Source organism: Perognathus longimembris, chromosome 5 (assembly GCF_023159225.1).
Source record: "Perognathus longimembris pacificus isolate PPM17 chromosome 5, ASM2315922v1, whole genome shotgun sequence".
Classification (NCBI taxonomy): domain Eukaryota; kingdom Metazoa; phylum Chordata; class Mammalia; order Rodentia; family Heteromyidae; genus Perognathus; species Perognathus longimembris.
Window position 1 is genome coordinate 83,417,224 of NC_063165.1, and position 20,013 is coordinate 83,437,236.

Genomic DNA, 20,013 nt, shown 5'->3' on the forward strand with positions numbered 1-20,013 from the left:
CCAGCTACTAGAGGGCAAAGAAGTGGGGCTCAGTGCTTCAGAGCCTTCTCCTCTGAGAAGGGGGCAGGGGTGTGGGCCCGTGGGCCCAGCCTTGGGCAAGGCTGAGACGGGAGGACTGAGGTGTCCGAACAGTGCTCCAGACTCCAGACCCAGCCACGGGGGCGCGCGCCCCGTACCCCGGCAGGCGGCAGGGGGGACGCGCACGGACTCAGAAGGTGGCTGTTTTTCCCGTTCTGTTCCCACTGGACCTCCAGGCCAGCACGAGCTGGGAAGCCCGGACTGCACGGGCACGGAGACACTGACTGGGGAACAGCGAATTCACCCCCCGTCCCATGTTGCTCTGGAAGCTTCCTCCTTTGCAAATGCTGCGCCCCAAGCCCGCAGGGTCCATCGCCCCTCTGCCCGGTGCCCGCGGGCCAGGCAGAGGAGAGGAGTGAACCCCAAGTCCCGCTCACTGCCCGGAGGCTTGAGCACACTTGCCTCCACCTGTCCTCATTTGTTTTTCTTCTGCAATGGATTCCAGACGAACCCCAACATCTCCCCGTGAACGCCCAGCTAACCCAGCCCTTGCCCTCTTCCTGGGGTGTGTTTTCTCCACGTCCATTCTGCCACTCCGTGTGGCTCCCCCCCTCCAGACAGTCTCCCCTCCCGTCTGACCTCCGGGAGTCGGGATGAGCTTGGCAGAATGTAAATCCAATGACAGCATTTCTTTCACTGAAGTTGGTCCTCGAGTCTACGGAGAATACAGACAGGGCTTTGACCTAGACCAGGGTAATAAGGCAGCGTGGATCCTCTAGAATCATGCTAAAAGGGTCTCCCTATCAACACGAACCTCCATGTTTCATAAGCAGAGTGTCAGTAGGTTTCAGTGCATTTCGATATTCTGTGTTGTGGCATGTTCCTTATCTTCAAGCCCCCTCAGAATCGTGGGGGGAGGGGGAGCGGGGGGAGCGGGGGGGGGAGGGAGGCAGCTACAGCTTTCACCAGTCACACAGTTCACGGGGCCAGAGTGGGGGCCAATGAGCTGATGAGTGGTAAGGAGAGGAGGAGGGGGAGGGGGAGGGGGAGGGGGAGGGGGAGGGGGAGGGGGAGGGGCAGGCGAGGGGTCAGGAGGCAGCAGATGGAGCCCCTCGTCCTGGGATTCGGGTCATGCCAGCTGTTTTTTACAAATGTGTTCCCATCCTCTGGGCGTCACCTTTATAAGAGCAATAAAAGAAATGTAAAAATTTCACTCCCCAGACAGGTGCTGGTGGCTTGTGCCTGGCCATTCAGGAAGCTGCGATCTGGAGGGAAGAACTTCAAGGCCAGCCCAAGAAACCCATGAGACGCCATCTCCGAAATAGCAGGCGAAAAGCCAAGCTGGAGGCATGGCTGGAGCGGCAAAGTGCCAGTCACGCTAAAAGCCTAGTGAGTTTGAGACCCTGAGTTCCAATCCAGACACCGGAAAAAAAAAGAAAGAAAACAGTCTCTGAGCTTTATGTGACTTGCCCGGCAGATGGGATATTTCTATTCTCATGTAACCGTTTGGGCATTAAATTTACTAATGATAGGAAATGACCTGGCAAATCATAGCTTCTGTACTATTATCGGGTCTAGTTATCAACAGATACTATTTTAAAAGTAATGTCGTCACTCACCCTAGTGCTGAGCCCCTCCTTGGCCAGCTTGGGTTAGTTCCTTACCACCCCCTCTGCCCTCCCTCATGGCCCTCCCCTCTGGCCCTCCTTTCTGGCCCTTGTGGCCCTCCTTCATGGGACATTATTCTTCTTTTCTTTACCACAAACTGAAAATACACATACTAACGTCCTTTCACCGGTGAGTTTTTATATGCAAATCCGCAGGTAGTTCATCTGTGTTTACTCCAGCGCTGAGATGTAATATTTCTTTTGGGAAAACAAAAATTCTATCCAGGATTTTCTTGATTCTGCAACTGGTTGTAATTCAATGTGAATGCAAAGAGGAAGGAAGGAAGGAAGGAAGGGAGGCAGGGAGGGAGGGAAGGAGGGAGGGAGGGATGGAGGAAGGAAGGAAGGAAGGAAGGAAGGAAGGAAGGAAGGAAGGAAGGAAGGAAGAAGAAATGGCTATAGAATCAAGTTTTCTCTAACTTTCCCTTTTCTCTCTCTCTCAAATTATCTCTGAAGTTCACTTATCTGAGTGGAGGAAGGATTTTCTTTCCTATTATTTTGTTTCGTTTATGGAATTTATCTTTGAGTCCATCTCTAAAATGTCATTAACCAGGGAGGATTTACTCAGAGAAAAGAAGACAAATGGCCTCCACTTATTTGGACTGGTTATCCCATGGGGTCTTCTGAGCCTGTCCCCGGAAAGACTTCATCTGTGTGATCAAACAGCCTTTGCTTATGGAGCAATTGTACAGCTCCTTTCCCCCGAGCTTGTCAACAGCCAGCAGATGAGAGGAACATTTCCTTTAAAATCCTCCCCACAGCCTGGGAATATGGCCTAGTGGTAGAGGGTTTGCCTGGTAGACATGAAGCCCTGGGTTCGATTCCCCAGCACCACATATATAGAAAAAAGCCAGAAGTGGTGCTGTGGCTCAAGTGGCAGAGTGCTAGCCTTGAGCAAAAAGAAGCCAGGGACAGTGCTCAGGCCCTGAGTTCAAGCCCCAGGACTGGCAAAAGAAGAAAAAGGAGGAGGAGGAGGAGGAGGAGGAGGAGGAGGAGGAGGAGAAGAAGAAGAAGAAGAAGAAGAAGAAGAAGAAGAAGAAGAAGAAGAAGAAGAAGAAGAAGAAGAAGAAGGAGAAGAAGAAGGTGGCACAATCCTCTCCCATTACAGCTCCCCCTCTGCTCTGTGGAGGGTATTTAAGCTTCAACCTTGTGCCTTTTCTTGGGGTTGCTTATATTGAAAGGCTCCTATACACTTGCAGGTTAGATGAATTCACATTCCTCTCTCTCTCTCTCTCTCTCTCTCTCTCTCTCTCTCTCTCTCTCTCTCTCTCCTCTTGTCAGTTGTTTTTAGTGAATCTTCAATGGACCACACATTTCCCTTTCCCCTGCAATGTCCCTAGTCCCTGACCAGGATTCCTGTTTTGCTCAGATCATTCTTCATATACGTTCATCACACATGTCTTCTTCAGAACATGTGCTAATTTTCTGTTCCATTTTGATTTGGAATGGTTCTGATAGCCCCGAGCCTCTTGAGAGCAGGCATATCTCTTCAAATATTTGCACCAGTGTTGAGCTAGTGAGTATGGATCCCTAACTGAGGAGTTAGCTGATGATGAGAGACAAGGGAAGTAGAACTCAAACCAGCCCTCAGAAGCTATGGTCAGCAAGCCTGCCAGGTACTAGGAGACTAAGAAAGAAGAAAGGCAATGGGGAAAGAAGTTGTCAAGCAGATTACTAATCTCACAATAGCTTCAAAACAGCATTGCCACCCTGTGAGACAGTAGTTAGCTATAAGCAATATAACCAACTTAGCTTGCTCTAAAACAATCACCAGGGCATTCCACCCCATGAGGAGTACGGAACAGGCACCAAAGTGCATCATTCTGACTTTCACTCACGGCAGTAGTGAACACCCCTGGGAGAAGATTTAGCATCATGGTGAGACATTTTGCATTCAGAAGGGAGGCGGGGGGGGGCGGGGATAAGCAGAGAAGAGGGATGGAGAGGAAGGAAGAAGATTAGACAGATGATAGGTAATTGAGAGCTAGGTAAGAGATGCTAGAAAATAGATAAGAGGCAGACAGAGATAGGTAGGTGGGTGGGGGTAGATAGATAGATAGATAGATAGATAGATAGATAGATAGATAGAACTGCCACTAGATATATGGACAGACAGACAGACAGACAGACAGACAGACAGACAACAGGTGCAGCGAGAACTCCATCTCCACATGAAATGACCCTGAAGGCCAGGTCCCTGCCCAGCTGAGGAACATCATACAGCCTTTGTTCCTCCTCTCATCTGAGTTAGCCTTGGATTTTTCTCCCCCTCTCCCACCCACTGCTCCCCTAGGCTTGAGCATAAGAACAAAGGGTCTTGCTCCTATCAATGAGACCTCTGTTTGCAGGCAGTGGAATCCACAGGTAGAGAATCCCACAGTAGATACGTTGGATACATAAGTGAAGGATTCAACCTTCGTACTGCATTGTGTGTTTAGACAGTCTATACATTCGGGTATTAAATCCACACAATGCAAGGTTGTGCTGGCTTTACCTCAGTTACCTCTTAGATCAGGCAAAATAAACAGAATGTTAAATACTGTAAACTAAGGATTAAGGATGCTATCTCAAAGAAGCCTGCATGTGTTTGTTAAATTTTAGTCTGTAGTTAAATAATTTATTTGGGGAAGAATGAAAAGCACTAAAATACAATTGTAATATTAATACATGATATTGCTGGAGTCTGGTGCTAACAATTTGCAAAACGTTAGTGATTACTATAATACAAGACTCAGATTGACCCAAAATATGCTTTCATGACTTCTGTACAAAAGGTTTTCTGGGATAACAAATAAAAAGTTATCTCAGTGTTGCTTTGATTTGCCTTTCCTTTATGGCCAGAGATGTTGAGCATTTCTTCATGTGTCTGTTGGTCATTCTTACTTCTTCTTCTGAGAAGTCTCTCTTTAAAAGTCTTTAACCCATGTATTAATTAGGTAGTTATGTTCCGAGGGCATATTTTTGGGGTTTAATTTGTTGAGTTCTAGGTATATTTTAGATATGAGGCCCTCGTCTGTTGTATGACTAGTGAAGATCTTCTCCCATTCTGTGGGGTTTCTAGTTATCTTGCTAGCTATGTCCTTTGCCATGCACAAGCTCTTCAGTTTGATGCAATCCCATTTGTTTAGTCTTGTTTTGATGTGTTGTGATTCTGAATCTTTACTTAGGAAGCTCTGACCCAGGCCTATGAGCCCAGGGTTCCCCTGACCCTTCCTGTAATATGTTCATGGTATCTGGCCTTACATTGAGATCGTTGGTGCATTTAGAATTGATTCTGGTGTAGGGTGATAGGTGAATGTCTAGCTTCAGTTTTCTGCATGAGCCATCTCACCGTGTTAGAATGATCGTTATCAAGATAACTAACAATAACAAATGCCGGCAAGGATGTGCCAAAAAGGGAATGGTACTACACTGGGTGGGAATGTATACTTGGTTCAGCCACTCTGGAAAGCAGTATGAAGGTTTCTCAAAAGGCTAAACAGAGCTCCCCTAGGACCCAGCAACCCCACTTATGGGCATTTTACCCGAATGACCACAAACAGGACACACTAAAGCAACCAACACAACCATGTTCATTGCAACATTGTTTACCAAAGCTAAGATATGGAATCAACCAAGATGCCCCTCAGTGGATTGATGGGCCAAAAAATGTGGTCTATATCACAATGGAATTCTATGCCTCCATCTGAAAGAATGGCATTGCCCCATTTGTATAAATGGAAAGACTTGGGGGAAAAAATCGTATTAAGTGAAGTAAGCCAGACCCAGAGAAACACAGGCTGCATGATTTCTCTCATTTGTGGTAGCTAGAATGTGCTTATAAATCTATAAGTAAACATATAAATGGTATTTACAAATAGACTGGAACATGGCAAATTATACAGGTCTGCAGACATTCACACAGTGAGATCAGAACAGGATATTCTTAAGAGAGGATCACCAAGGTGCAATGCCTACGTGCATCTGGTCATACCAAACAATATTTATTGGAATAAACTCCAGGAAATGGAAAAAGGGGTGTTTTCTTGTTGCTGTTTTTGTTTTCTTCTCATTTTGTCTTGGTTGTTCATTTTTCTGTCTTTGGGAGGGTAAGAAGGGCACGGAAAAGGAGGGAGGAAGGGTGAACCAATGCAGCAGTGGAACATGAACTGTACAGCTTATGAGTGCGGATAGGAGGGAAAAACTGGGAGAGAACAAGGGAAGGGGTGAGATTGTCCAAGAAGAAAGTACTCACTACCGGACGTGTGTAACTGTAACCCTTCTGTACAGCACCTTTACAATACATAACAATAAGACACGCATGAAGAAAGGATTCAAACATTTAAGAAAAAAAAGAGCATTATTTAAAAAGCCATTAACAAATCAAAAGTCACGAGGTAAGTGTTGTTTTAAGCAGCCTTGGTTGTAGTGTCATCCTTGAAAGAAACCAATCTCAGAGGTGAGGCTGAAGGGAATACTGGGCAGAAAAACCGCCACAAGGCCCCATTGCACCCAATTCGCAACGAGTCGTTCTTCATGTGTTTAGCTGCTTCTAAGCCCTCTCGGCAGACCTGCCGGGAGACGGAGCCCTTCGGAACGCAGTCCTCCGCGTGCTGCATTCCCAGGGCTGTCCACACTGCTGCGACGGAGGAAAGGAAGCCTGGGTGCTCGGCTCATGCCTGTGATCCCAGCTGGGGAGGAGGTGGGGAGGACAGGAGGGAGGACGGTGGCTCAGGATGCACAGGGCCTGGTGACCTCCTCCCTCCCATACAGGGTGAGGTGGGGGGACACGCGTCCACCGCCCTGGGTGGAAAGTGTAGGCAGGGAGACCGCGGCTGGAGGCTCTGCTGGGGGAGGAAGCACGGGCTGGATCTGAAAGAGAACTAGAGCGAGAAGGGTGGGAGTAAGTGAGGCTCCCGTGATTGAGGGCTTGGGAGTTCAACTCCAGTACAGCCAAGGAGCCAGAGAGGGTGGGGGAGGGAGGGGGAGGGGGAGGAGAGGGAGGAGGAGGGGGGGAAGGAGAAGAGGAAGGGGGGAGGGGGGGAGGCAGCGCTGTCCTCTCATGTTAGCTCTCCCTAGGGGAGGCTCTAGGGAAGGCTTCCTTGTAAATCTTTTTTATTTCACTGTTACCTTGATCGTCTTTACTGTTCTTTTGAAAAGGCAAAGCCTTTCCAGTCACAGATGGGAATGCAGATTTAAAATGCAAATACCCCTCCTGACTTCCAGTTGAAGTGGCTGCTGTCTGAAGTGGCCTTTCCTGGGCTGATTCTGATAAAAAAAGAACAAGAGGGGAGACGCATTTCAGCGGGCAAATAGGGGAGATCGAAGAAAAGGGAGGTGATTGGGTGACTGAGCTCAAAGACAAACGTCAACCACCGAAGTTCGGCCAGCAGAACCTCTGGTCAGAGCTGAAGAGAAAGCCATAAGTTTTCTCTGAAAACAAACTCTTTGCTGGGAAAAGACTTCATGCCTTGGGATTTCCAAAGGCTTCTTCCTACTGTGTCATTTGTGGTCTACACGATGGGAAGAAAGCATAATATTGCGAGGACTGTATCCATTCGGGTCCTGCCGCTTTTAAGCAGGCAACAGTGTTGAAGTGCAGGCACACAACTATCCTCATGGAGCCCTTGAAACGGAGACTACACTTCTTGTCCAATCCCTAAGCGAAGGAAGTGGGCAGTGGGAAGAGGAGGCTGCGATGTGAAGGTGGACTTGTGTTCCGGAGGACGGAGCGTGTCAGCAAGCATGTCTTGGTTTGTGGATTTTCCCTGCGACCATCCCCGCACCCTCGGTAGTCGGCCCTGGCCGAGTGTGTTCGGCTTGCGCTCCTCCTTCTGTGCCAGTTCACTGCTCGCAGTCTAAGCTTAGAAGTCATGTTCTCTTTAACCCCATGAACGAAATGGTGGATTATTAAAAGCCGTCCGAGTGTAGGCGTTTGCTAGAGCCACCGTCTCAAAGGCCGCCTGTGCCTCCTCGCTGACAAGTTAATTCATCTTTCCCCGCTTCTTATCTTCCCCGACCTTTTTATGAGATTTGACATTCTTGACTACTCCATAATTAACGACTTCTCCTGCGGTTTCTGCTTCTGCCTCTCCTGTGCTCTTCCCTCTGGCTGAGCTCCCTGGGCTGCCCCCCCCCTGCCCCCGGGGCGGGGTGGGGGGGGAGGGAGGGCAAGGATTTGCTTGCCTGCCCTTTGCCACCCTGCTTGCGTCAGCTTTTGGAGCTCCTGAGGGTCAGCATTTTTCATGACTTTCTAGAAGAAGAAGGCAGGCTCCATTTCATAGGCTTGGTTTGTCTCCTGGATCCCTGCGCCTCTACCTTTCTATGATGGCGCACGCATTTCAGGTGTTTGCGTGGGCTCATTTTTCACTACTATAACAAAATACAAAGCCGGACACCGGTGGCTCACGCCTGTCATCCCAGCTTCTCAGGAGGCTGAGATCTGAGGATCACGGTTCAAAGTCAGCCTGGGCAGGCGCGTCCATGAGACTTTATCTCCAATTGACCACCAGAAAACTGGAAGTGCAGCTGTAGGTCAAAGTGATAGAGTGCTATCTTTGAGTGAAAGAGCTCAGGGGCAGTGCCCAGGCCCTGAGTTCAAGCCCCACTACTGACAAAAAAAAAAAAAAGAAGAAGAAGAAGAAAACCACAGACTGGGTTGTGTCGTAAAAGAAAAAGGTTTATGTACTCAAAGTTCTGAAGGGTGGCAGACAGGACAGTGGTGCCAGCTCAGCTCCCGGGAGCTGGATAGTGCATGGGGTCGCCATGGTGATGGGCTGTAGAAGACTGAGAGGTCATCACTGGAAAGGAAGCCAGACCAGGCAGGGCGGCTTTCTAAGGCCCTCCTACTGAGTACCAACTCAGTGAGGCAGAGATCTCAGACCCACCCCTTAAAGGCCCAGGCCCCTTCAGCATTGTCCCCTTAAGGACCACAAATAAACCCTTGGAGAACTCACTCGAATCATATCCACCCCACAGCAACACCTAACAATGAGCTCCTTCGCATTTATGAGCTGACTGCCTTACGTGACCGGTGCTCTACCACTTGAGCCAGACCTCAACGTCCAGCAGCTGTTTGCTAGAAGATAAGCGTCTTTAAGATCTGTTTACCCATGTTGGCTTTGAGCCTTGATCCCCAGATCTCAGCTTTCTAAGGAGCTAAGGTTTGCAGGAGGGAGACACTGACACCCAGCTCTTTCCTTGTTGTTGTTTAATGCAACTTGTAATAGATACATTCGTGAAGCATACAATACACTGAAAATACAAGAAGAGTGGTCAAAGCATACTCCATATCTCCTTGGTACTAGAAACTCCAGGACGTCATCTCATGTTTAGAGTTCATTTTGATTATTTAACTTTATTTACTCCTAGAAGGTGATCAACCCAGAAATTCAGAGTATGGGTCAAGAATTCCGCCACAGATTAAGTGAAAGGAATCAGTTAGGTCAGGGTAAGTGATTTCACCTTCCTAAGTGTCATTCTTGTCAGATTGAAGGAAAACGTAAGAATTCATGTCTGGGGAAGTTTTGCATTCTTTTGCACTTTTTTGGGAAGTACCGAAAGTCCCCTAGTCAATACTAGAAGACAATGCCTTCTCTTATTTATGTCAGGGAGAGGTAGGCGAAAAAAAGAGCTAATTTGAAATTTTCCGTATTTCGAAATACTTTCATATTAACAAAGCCTTTCTTGAGATAATTATTTAGCTTGAGCTAACCTCCTAAGACTTCCTCAGAGCCTAGTTCGTGTAGGAATGGACGGGTCAACTGCCAGCTGGCTCTGACCAGATCTCCGCCCCTAGAGGAACTCAGAGGGCTTTGAAGAACCCAAAGCTCCTAAAAGTCATATGCACCCACACCCATGTACATACAAATAGACGCACACAAATATACATACACATGCATATGTACAAACATAAAAATACATACATATACCTTTTTATGCCCACATTTTTGTCTAACGCTCCCGTAATGCTTAGGTCTACCTGGATAGCTATTTTGAGCTATCCCTACTCCTGGCTTTGTTTGATTTGGGGACCAAAATGGTTAGCATACTATTCACTATATAATAAGAATCATTAATAATGTTTTACATTTGTTGTTCATTCAATATTAACCTGTTGCACCTGCCAAAAACTAAGGATGTCATTGGCTTGCGGAAATCAATAAGATCAAGATTCAAAAATCTCACAGGATGGTGAGAGAAACATATTGCACCCAAGGAAAGTGCAACAGAAATTGTACAATATATACTGTGGAGCCTTTACTATTGTGGAGAAAGAACACTTACTTTCTGCCCGTGAAGGGCAGCGGGTTCTCTTCTGCATACGGGAGGGCCGGAAAGCTCTCTCTGAGCATCTCCGGCGTGACGCACCTGACAGAATGGTCCTGGGTTTCTTACTCTGGAGAAGTGGGAGACCTCTATAGAGAGAGGCCACAAGAAACGCACGCGAGAGCCCCAGCGTGCAGCTCTGGCCAAAGAAAGCACTGCGCGGCAGAGGGCCACGGGGTCACAGGTTCAAGACCCATTCGAGCTGCGACACGAGAGCCTGGCTCCAGAAAGCACATGAAGACATGGATGCCGAGAATAACCCTGTGTTGAGACACACTCCTGAAGGACACGGTGGCTGTCCCTAGATGCCATCGGCAAGAAGGCGGAGGGAGCAGGCCGACAGCCGGCCTCTGCGTCCCGGTTTCTCCCGCGGGGCTGCGGGTGCGCCCGGAGGCCGGCGCCCCGTGGTGGAAGGGGCCGTGTCTGAGGTTCTCTTCGGGTGGATTCCCGGGGACAGCAGGAAGCAACGATCGCTTGGAGAGAACGTATTGAGCCAAAAGCCTTACCGATGTGAGTGGCGCGCACCGCACCGTCGTTTTGGACATTGCGTTCCGGCCGTTTCAGGGCTCCGCTCTGTCGCCTTTATTGAAGCTAAACAACCTGATGAGAATAAAGGGTCTGACTTTTAGGGGAAAGTCCACCGGGGCTTTAAGGTCACCGAGTCACGTGACTCCATGCCGAGGCCCATCTCCCCGGCTAGTCACGCCCCGGACACCGCACGCGAGCTGCAGCCGGAGCGCGCCAGAGGCAAGGGGAGCTTGCCTTTACTTTGGCACTCACCTAAGAGCTTCAATTGACTTGATTACCAACAGTTTAAAACTACATGAAGAGGCTGAGAGGGAGCTAGTTCAGTCCTTTTAGGGTTAAGGGACAAAGGCAACCAGCTGGGTTTAAGGGCATGTTTGTATGCAGCGTAACTTCCTGAAGTGTCAATATGCTATAGTTGAAAGGGAAGACATGGATGGATAGATAGGTGATAGATGTTGATGCAGATAGCATATACCATATAAATGCATTACGTAAATACATAATAGATCTGTAAATATGTTTCAGTCCTTGCTCCGACACCTTGGAGTTGAAGGTAAATACTTTAATCACTAGGAGACCCAAATGGTTTTTCTCATTTTGCCAAGAAAAAAAAAACCTAGCGTTTGCTGAGCAGCTGCTCTACGCCGAGATGATTCACCTGCTGTTCGTTTCTCCTCACGGAAATACTTTCCCGTGTTATGGGCGGATGGAAAGACCACAAAGCACACGGAGACTGAGTAACTTTTCTCTAACCCAGGCGGCGAGCAGAGGAACCGAGGTTCAGAAGTCAGGGCTGGGTGACGATTTCACCCGCAGACTAATACGTCGTGTCTCTCCTCATGCTTACTCTCCAGCTTTAGAGTCGGGCACGGGAGGTGCGTGGGAAAGGGAGAAAGAAGACAGGATGACTTGGCAGGTGCTGGCGAGGATCAGTCTCTGTTTCTTGTCCAGAAGACCTGAGTTTGCCCCAAATCTACTTATTTTTCCCAAAGAAAAGAAGTCAGACATTGAGGGGGAAGGGAGGGGGGTGGGGGGTGGACACAACTGTGATCCCAGCTCTTGGGAAGTGGAGGCAGAGGGGTCTCGAGTGGGAGGCCAGTCGGGGTCACTTAGTGAGACCTGTCTCAAAATAACAATTTTAAAACGGGTCGGAGGCCCAGTTCTCTGGTAGAGTGATCATCTAGCAATTGCGAGGGTCAGAGTTAATGTCCAGTAACCAAAAAGGAGAAAAGAAGAGGGGGAGAAGGAAAAACAGGAGGAGGGAGGGAGGAAAGGAAGGAAGGAAGGAAGGAAGGGAGGGAGGGAGGGAGGGAAGGAGGGAGGGAGGGAGGGAGGGAGGGAGGGAGGGACACAAATGTTCACATGCAAGGAAGGGAGGTACACACACGCACACACCTGTGAGCACACACCGCGGGAGGAAGGTGCTGGAGTCGCCAGTTTGCTCTTCATCTCAGTGATGTCCGCGACCCTTCTTCATCCAGCCTTCTGGACAGATGAAGGGGGCATCATTTGGGGCCCCACTGGGAAAATCTGTTTCTATACATTACACACGTCATCGTTTTTCCTTTCGTTCAAGGGTCCTGACAGAGCCTCCTCCGTTAGGATTGGAGTCCAGAAAGCCAAGGCCCTGGCAGCTTTGTTCCGGTTCCCAACTGGTGGCTCTTTCTTCGGGGAAATAAAAACAATTGCCTTTTCAATCAAATCCTTACCTTTTTTTCTCACTTGGCTTTTATTCTATTTTGTTTCCAATGGTTTCAATCAGTGAGCAATTGTGTAATATATACAATTGCATTTTTTTTTTTATTTTCCTCAGTTACGAACAGATGAGTGGGTGTTGACAGTATTGCCACATGATTTTTGCTGGGCACGGGTGGCTCACGCCTGTCACCCTAACTACTCAGGAGGCTGAGATCAGAAGATCACGATTCAAAGCCAGCCCAGGCAGAAAAGTGCACGAGACGCTTATCTCCAGTGAACTAGCAAAAAGCGGAGCTGGAAGTGTGGCTGCAGTGGTAGAGCACCAATTCCAAGCAATCAAAACCACTGAGAGAGAGAGGCCTTGAGTTCAAGCTCTAGAACTGGCAAAAAGAAAATAAAACATTATTGTCTTAAAACAAAAAGCATGGCAGGTACAAGAAATGCCAAATGTCTCTCTCTCTCTCAGTAACCTAAAAATGCTACCAAGGGAAGCTTTCATCTGGATTCTTAAAAGTTGAAGTGATTCATTGAATTCAGAAGTGTGTGTGTGTGTGTGTGTGTGTGTGTTATTGTCAATAAACTAGTCAAGCTGAGGCGAACATTTTTTTCTGTATTAGGCCACTTAACCAAAGTCTTATTCCGTGTTCTGAAACCCTGCCCAGCATATTATTCAAACTGAACAGTAACTGGATTTTATTTTTAAAAAAATAATTAGCTGTCAATTGGTATTAAAACTCATCTTGGAAAAACAGAAGATATCGGGTTTTGAAAAAAACTTAATTTTTTTTTTCTTTTCAAGAAGCGAGCTACAGGTTATATAGCAGAGAACGTTCTGGTCCCAGCGCTCCTTACCTTTCGCTGTAACTAACGAGATTCTATGTGACACCGGCGCCCTCTCCTGGCAGTCATCCCTGCAACCCTATGCACATAAAACCCGTCAGAACTGCACCGCAAAACAGGCTGCTGAGATCAACGTGCGCTGCAAAATTCCATGAAGGCTTATCCACGCTCATTAGCACTATTTGCAAGCACAGTAATATGCTAGTGGCTGATGTGATCTGATCTACTTGGTTTCTATTTTTCTCACTGGGACAAGCAAGTTCCGGCAAATGAATTAACCCGAACGCGCTCAGTCACAGTGAGTTTGCAGTTAAGGACACAATCTAATGAAGAAGACTTAATGACTTAATGGAATTAAGTGGTCCTGGAATTTGAACTCAGGGCCTTGCTATAGAAAAAGAGTATTAAATAATATACAACACATTGTACTGTACTATACTGTAAATTATTACATTGAATTATACTTGAGAGGTTCAAAAGAATTCCTCATTTTTTTGGCCTTTTTTTTTGGCACTGGGGATCGAACCCCGGATGTTGCACTTGCAAGACAAGCACTTTGCCACTGAGCTACCTCCCAGCCCTAAAAGAATTCCTATAGGCTAATTAAAGGAGAAAAATTCTTTTTGCTTGCATTGAATAGGAAATAAGTGATAAAATGAAGCTATCTATTCTAACTCTGTGATTTATTTAAAGTATTCTTGTCTCATATGTATAGTTAATTGAATCCACTAAAATATCATAAGTCCAGATTAGGCACAATTGAAAACTCTCTACCAATCTAGTTTCTGTTCATTGTTCACAATATCAAAGAGTATTTTACTAAACTCTTGAAATGGATTAAATCTTATCTATCAATCTTAGACCTTTCCCTTTCCATAAAGAAAGCCTTGAAAATGCTCTGCCGTGTGTGTGTGTGTGTGTGTGTGTGTGTGTGTGTGTGTGTATTTTAAAAGAAGTGAAGAAGATACCTGGCAAAGAAGAAAATAGGTTACGAGCTAGAAGAGGATAAAAGGGCTAACTGAATAACTTGCAAGGCTTTTAAAATAATTATTTTTATGAATGATTTTATTAGTATGTAATTTTCATAATGAAATTATGTTTCTGTGGTTTGATAGGCAAACTTGAGGGGAAAAGCATTCATGAAGTAGAGCGTCACTTTTTAGAAATATGCTTTCCCATGTTTCTAAAGCCAGCCCTTGGGGTTGTACGCTGACATCCTATTTCAGTCAAGAAACTCCAGTTGAAGCAGGTGTTGATTGTGGCTCCTCCTGTCTTCCCTCCTCATTCTCCCCTCCTCCTCTTCCTCTTCCTCTGGGGTCATCATTACTCTCCCTTCCTTCCTTCCTTTTTCTTTCCTTTTGCTTCACCCCCTCTTCTCTCCCCCACCGTGCTAACTATGTGGCCAGGACTGTTACAACTGCAGAGCTGTCGGCTCTGACTTCAGCGTTTCCTCATTCCTCATCACAGGAGAGTGATGTTCTGAGAGAGGAGATGGCGGAGAACTGGAGAGAAGAGCGGGACCAACTGGAGGAAAACAGAAGAGAACCAACCAAATTTGCGAATCCAATCTTAAACAGCGGGTGCTTGATTGTATTCGTAATCTGTTGGAATGAAGCAGGAATAAAGAAGTTGTTATTTAAGGAATGGTAAGTTGAAAAATAGAGATTTTGTCTGGCAGTTCTTAAATAGATGCTTATTTTTAGCTCCTTTCTCCCTAGAGCTACAACTATTCCTGGTGGGGTTTTTTGAAGTTTTATATCTATAGTACACTGGTGTATATAAATATACTGCCCTTTAGGACTTTCAGTAAGCCGGTTGTAAGTGCAATTACTCATGACTTGCAATCTTTCTTCCAGTTTTGGAATGATTTGTTTTATGGCATCTCATTTTTTTTTTCACAATTAATTCCAAACTGACAGGGTTGGGACAATCAACTCGATTGCTCATCTAGATTGCTGTCAGGAGTTTAAAAGGAAACCTTCAAATCATAACTTTTATTCTAGCCAGTAAATGCGATATAGAAAAGTTCCAAGGAGAAGCAGCTTTATATTCTACTCAATTTTCACATCTGAGTCAGAGGTTTTCTTTCTTTGTCCATTTCACCTTCTCTCCCTCCTTCCCTCCCTCCTTCCCTCCCTCCTCCCCTCTTCCCTCCCTTCCTTTGATTTTTGATGAGAGCCTAATACACTCTGGATATGTTTTCTTAATGGCTTTTGGTAAAAAAAAAAAAAAAAAGAATAGAGAAACTTGAGTAGCAATCTCAGGACATTTCACTCTGAATGTAGTGACGAATCCATCTGCAATCTGTGAGCAATTCTGTAATGGCTAGAAAATTCACGTACAAGTGGTGTCGAATGCCCATCTTTAACATAGCAACAGGAATAAATACTGCCTTTAGTGGTCATGTGTAAAGTCTAGAATGGCTTCTTACAATGTTACTTGGAGATGTAAACCTTCCAAAAATGTCAGAAGTAATCCTGGCCTGCCACCCAGCCATCTGCCGTGAGACCAAAATTAAACTCCATGAAAGAGGGGGGGCAGAAGGGAAGCTTGGAAGGGAGGTTGGGGCCTTTCTGCGGGAGGAAGACCCGAATACAAAGCCCCTCAGTCTCAGTCCACAGTGCAGAACGCTCACAGAGATCGTCTTGGGAACAAAAGTGATATTTCCTGTCGCTTTCTGCTTGTCATCTAAAGTGCAGCACTAATGCATACCAATTCCTCACCGTAGTAAGTTAGTGAAATGATTGGGTTACCTGTCAGCTGAGTAAGGAATCTGGGAGAGACTCTAGATCTTTCCCTTCGGCCATTTCCCCCACTTCCCGTCATTCTGGCTACGTGGCTTCCTTGACCATGTTGTGTCTGCCCAGGCTCTTCTCTTCATCTTCTACCTGGATTACTTCCGTTCACCCTGCATCACTGGCCTGACCGTTGGTCCCTCTACCTGGCCGTCTGCTGGTCACTGGATCCCCACAGTGGTTTTCTTAAATATCAGGAGCAGGACCACAGTGTTATGCTGGTGAGGCCGCTCGACGGAAGGCCCGAGGACGCGGAAGGTCTTGTGATCCTTGCCTCATTGCCTCTCCAGTTTCATCTCCGCTGCGCTAACCTCTGCTCTCATGTGAAAGCATTTACAGTATCCTCGTCCCCGCCAAAGTTCTTTCAGGCACACATGGTTCCTTCCGTGGCCATTCCTCTTCCCCTGCCTTCTCCCCATAAACTTCTCATGACACGACCCCCCCCCAATTCTCTTCCTCATAGGATCCCCTGGCCCCCTACTGCCTCTGTCACACCATCTGTGAGCAGGCGTGTTACACGCCAGGCCCCAGCAATTACGGTGACCTGCTTACATGTCTGTCTCTCTTCCTACCCTGCGTGCTTCTAGAAACAGTGCCTTTTCGTGTTTCTATCTGGACTCATTCTGATCGCTCCCTAATGTTACATTCATGAATGAAAGAATAATTGACAGGGTGATGTTTTAACGATGCCAACGCAGAGGGAAATTTAGAGATGGAACCAAATAAATCTGCTTGTGAGTCAGGAGCAGGCCGGGGAATGGAGATGGGTGCTCTGCCCTCCCTTCTGTTCCTGAGGCCTCCACACCACCACCCACCTTTTCACGGCAGCGAGGATGGGAAGATTTTAATTGTTCTTGCTGAACAGTGCACACGCCACAGAACACACTCTGTGTGCCGCTGGCTTTCCGGAGTGAAAATGGGTCTTAGGTTCTGCGGCCATGTGGAGAATGCTTTTAGATCCTAGGTGCAACGCGCTCAGGATAGACTCTGGCAACGCGGTGTTTAGTAAGGGAACCGAACTGAAAATGTCACCAGTGACCCAAACAAGAGTTGAGTCAGCCCCCATCTCTCTGCAACCCTTATTTCCTTGGGAGAAAACTTCCACCTTTCATTCTTTCTATACCCACTGACTGTGGCCCCAGGGTGTCATGCAATGTCCCAACGACAAGCAGGGTATGAATCATTACTTAGAGTGTTCTTCATTATATGCACCAAAGTAATTTAAAAAAAAACCCGCAAACTTGTCTATTTTTATTTTTGGCATTCCCATTTCTACTTAAGGAATAAACAAGAGACTCGTTCTAAGTTGGTGCATACATGTGCATCCAGGCTTTCCATTTTAAACCTTTTAAGTTTTTTATTTTGAAGAGCTGAAGAGATGGTGAGGCAGAACTTTTGCCAGTTTTGAGCCACTTTTTCTATACAATATGAAAAGAAGAGAATAAAATTTGGGCCTGCCCCTCCCGCCCACTAGAAATCCGAGTCCGGGGGAGATCAGCGACCCGGACGCTCTCGGGACGGGGCAGGCTAAGAGCTGGACGCTGAAGAAGCGCTTCCAAGGTCACCCTACAGAGAGCAGCGTTGAGCTGAAGACGCCTGAGCTCCCACCCTTAAAAAACGGAGAGGTCCTGCTTTGAAGCGTTGTTCCTCTCCGCGGATCCTTCCATGAGAGTGGCGGCCGAAAGATTGACGGAGGGGGACATGATGATGGGAGTGCAGGGAAAGCAGAAACTCAGCCTTTCCAACAGGAACGATTGCCTTGACTTTCTCCGGCTGGACAACACACTCCGTTTCTGACAGGGAAAGGTTGAAAACACTGCCTACAGAGTGGCCCGATACAGGACCACTGTCTTCGGCTCTGGGCACAGTGAGCATGCCCGGTCTAACTGCCTACGTTGGCCTTCTGGAAATGTGTGGTGCGAGGAGTGGAGAAACAGTGACGGTTCACGCGGCAGCAGGTGGCGGTAGGCTCTGTTGTGGGGCAGATAGCCGCTCAAGGGGTGCAAAGCTGTCGGATCTGCAGGTTCTGATGGAAACATTGCCTCTCTGAAAAAGCTTGGATTTGATGCTGCTTTTAACTACAAGACAGGAGAATCTTTGGAGCAAGCTTTGAAAAAAAAAAAAAAGCCTCTCCTGATGGGTACGATTGCTATTTTGATAACGTGGGTGGAGAGTTTTCCAACGCTGTTAGATCCCAGATGAAGACGTTTGGAAGAATTGCAATCGGTGGGGCAATCTCTACATACAGCACTTGCGCACCCCTGCCAGGCCCACCTCCCGAGAAGATCGTCTACCAGCAGCTCCGCATGGAAGGGTTCATCTACAACCGCTGGCCTGAGGACATGGCCCAGAAAGCTCTGAAAGACTTGCTGAAATGGGTCTCAGAGGGTAAAATCCAGTATCATGAACACATGATTGAAGGATTTGAAAACATGCCAGCAGCATTCATGGGAATGATGAGAGGAGAAAATTTGGGGAAGACAATAGTGAAACCATGAAGAAAAATCATGGAATCATCACTGGATGATTAGCTCTCTACTATTTGGTAAAAATGTGTGCTGCCTAAATTATCTAAGAATCAGCAACTGTAATGAGGTTGATCTACCTAAAAGACACTCCAGTGATCGGTGATTAGTGATGGAGTGTGAAAATTTCATGAACAACAGTCAGCCATCTCTCTACTTTCTATGGTTCTACCTTTTGGTGGTAAAATAATAATAACAGTAATAGCAGTTTTGGAGTCCAAAAGTCTGCCTGTGACTGTGATTTCTCATCAGTAAAATGAGGGTGTTAGCTAACACCCTGCAAAAGTGGGTGAAATTGAAGTCTGAAGATCGCCCCTAGTGCTTAGGTTGACACCAGTCTGACGCCAGAGGTCTAAGGGCCCATACTGCTGTGCTGTAGTTGAGTCTAATAATGTAACAGACCAAGGACTGATTCTTTCATTGACAAACACTGACAAAAATTTAAAAACATAACACTGGGAATATATATATATATATATGTGTATGTATGTATGTATTCACGATTTAAATCTTTCACTTACTAAGGAATATAAAAGGTATAAACATGTAGGAAGACACCTTGCCATGCTTTAGAAAGGAGGGGAAGAGAAGCAAGAAAGACTAATAAAGGGTGCATTTGATTAGAGTACCTTATATGCATATGTAGAAATAACACAGTGAGACTACTGTAGGATTAGTAAATTAAAATTTTAAAGGTGCCATGCTTTTTGGACAGGAAGATTCAGTATCAGAAAGGCGTCCGTTTGGCTGATCAGTTCTGCCATCGTAGACATTGAGAGGTTACATAAAATCGTAACACAAGGAACTAATGAGGGAAAAGGCGCATCTGTATAAAACTCTGGAAAGTGACTCTTACTGCCTTCCAAGAAAAATGGAGGGCTGGGGTGTGGGTCAAGTTAACTGGAGACTTCTGGAAGGACTGGGATTAGAGAAATCTTTATATTGTGTCATCTTTTGCACTGTTTGAAATCTGAATCTTATGCATATACTCAAATACAATTAAAAAGTCCAAGTACAAAAAAAAAAAAACAACAAAAAGAAAAGAAAATTTGGAAGTGAGGAAAAATTCAGTCCAGTTTCAGTTCACTGAGTATTTATGGGAGGCCTGAAGCTGTTCCTTTTGAAGACTCTAAGGCTTCATATTTCAACACTCTGGGAACTTGGGTGAAACATTGAATCATCTTTCTCTGTGTCTTTCCATTCCATGGAGTCATTCTAAATAAGCCAGCCGTAATTACAGTGCATATCTTCAATTCATGTATGCATTTTCGTAAACAACTTTGCTACTGCCATGCACCGGTAGTCATTTAAAATATTTTGATTAAGGTCTTAGAAAGATTTCTTTCATTTACTCAGTCTATCTCTGTAGACTCATTGGTTTAATGACCAAAAAAATGCAGTAATTAAGAACCACTCTAGTGTAACAGGAAAGAAAACCATCTCGCATTCAGCTAGAAAGCACTTTATAACTTCTTCCAGGGTGCATAGCCACATCCGAGGAAAGCAGAGACAGATGGAGGAGAGCTTCAGATTCCTCTAACGTGGAGAAGCTTGCTTGTGAGGGAGCCCCGGGCGCTGGTCGCGTGAGGCTCAGATGGTCACAGGAGAGTGCTAGAACTCCACGGAATTACCTGC

At 46.4% G+C, this 20,013-nt stretch overlaps 1 pseudogene; it reads left to right on the plus strand.

The window, feature by feature from the left end:
- The first annotated feature begins 671 nt into the window (after positions 1-671).
- Positions 672-18,564, plus strand: LOC125351143 (annotated as a pseudogene).
- The last annotated feature ends 1,449 nt before the right edge of the window (positions 18,565-20,013 follow it).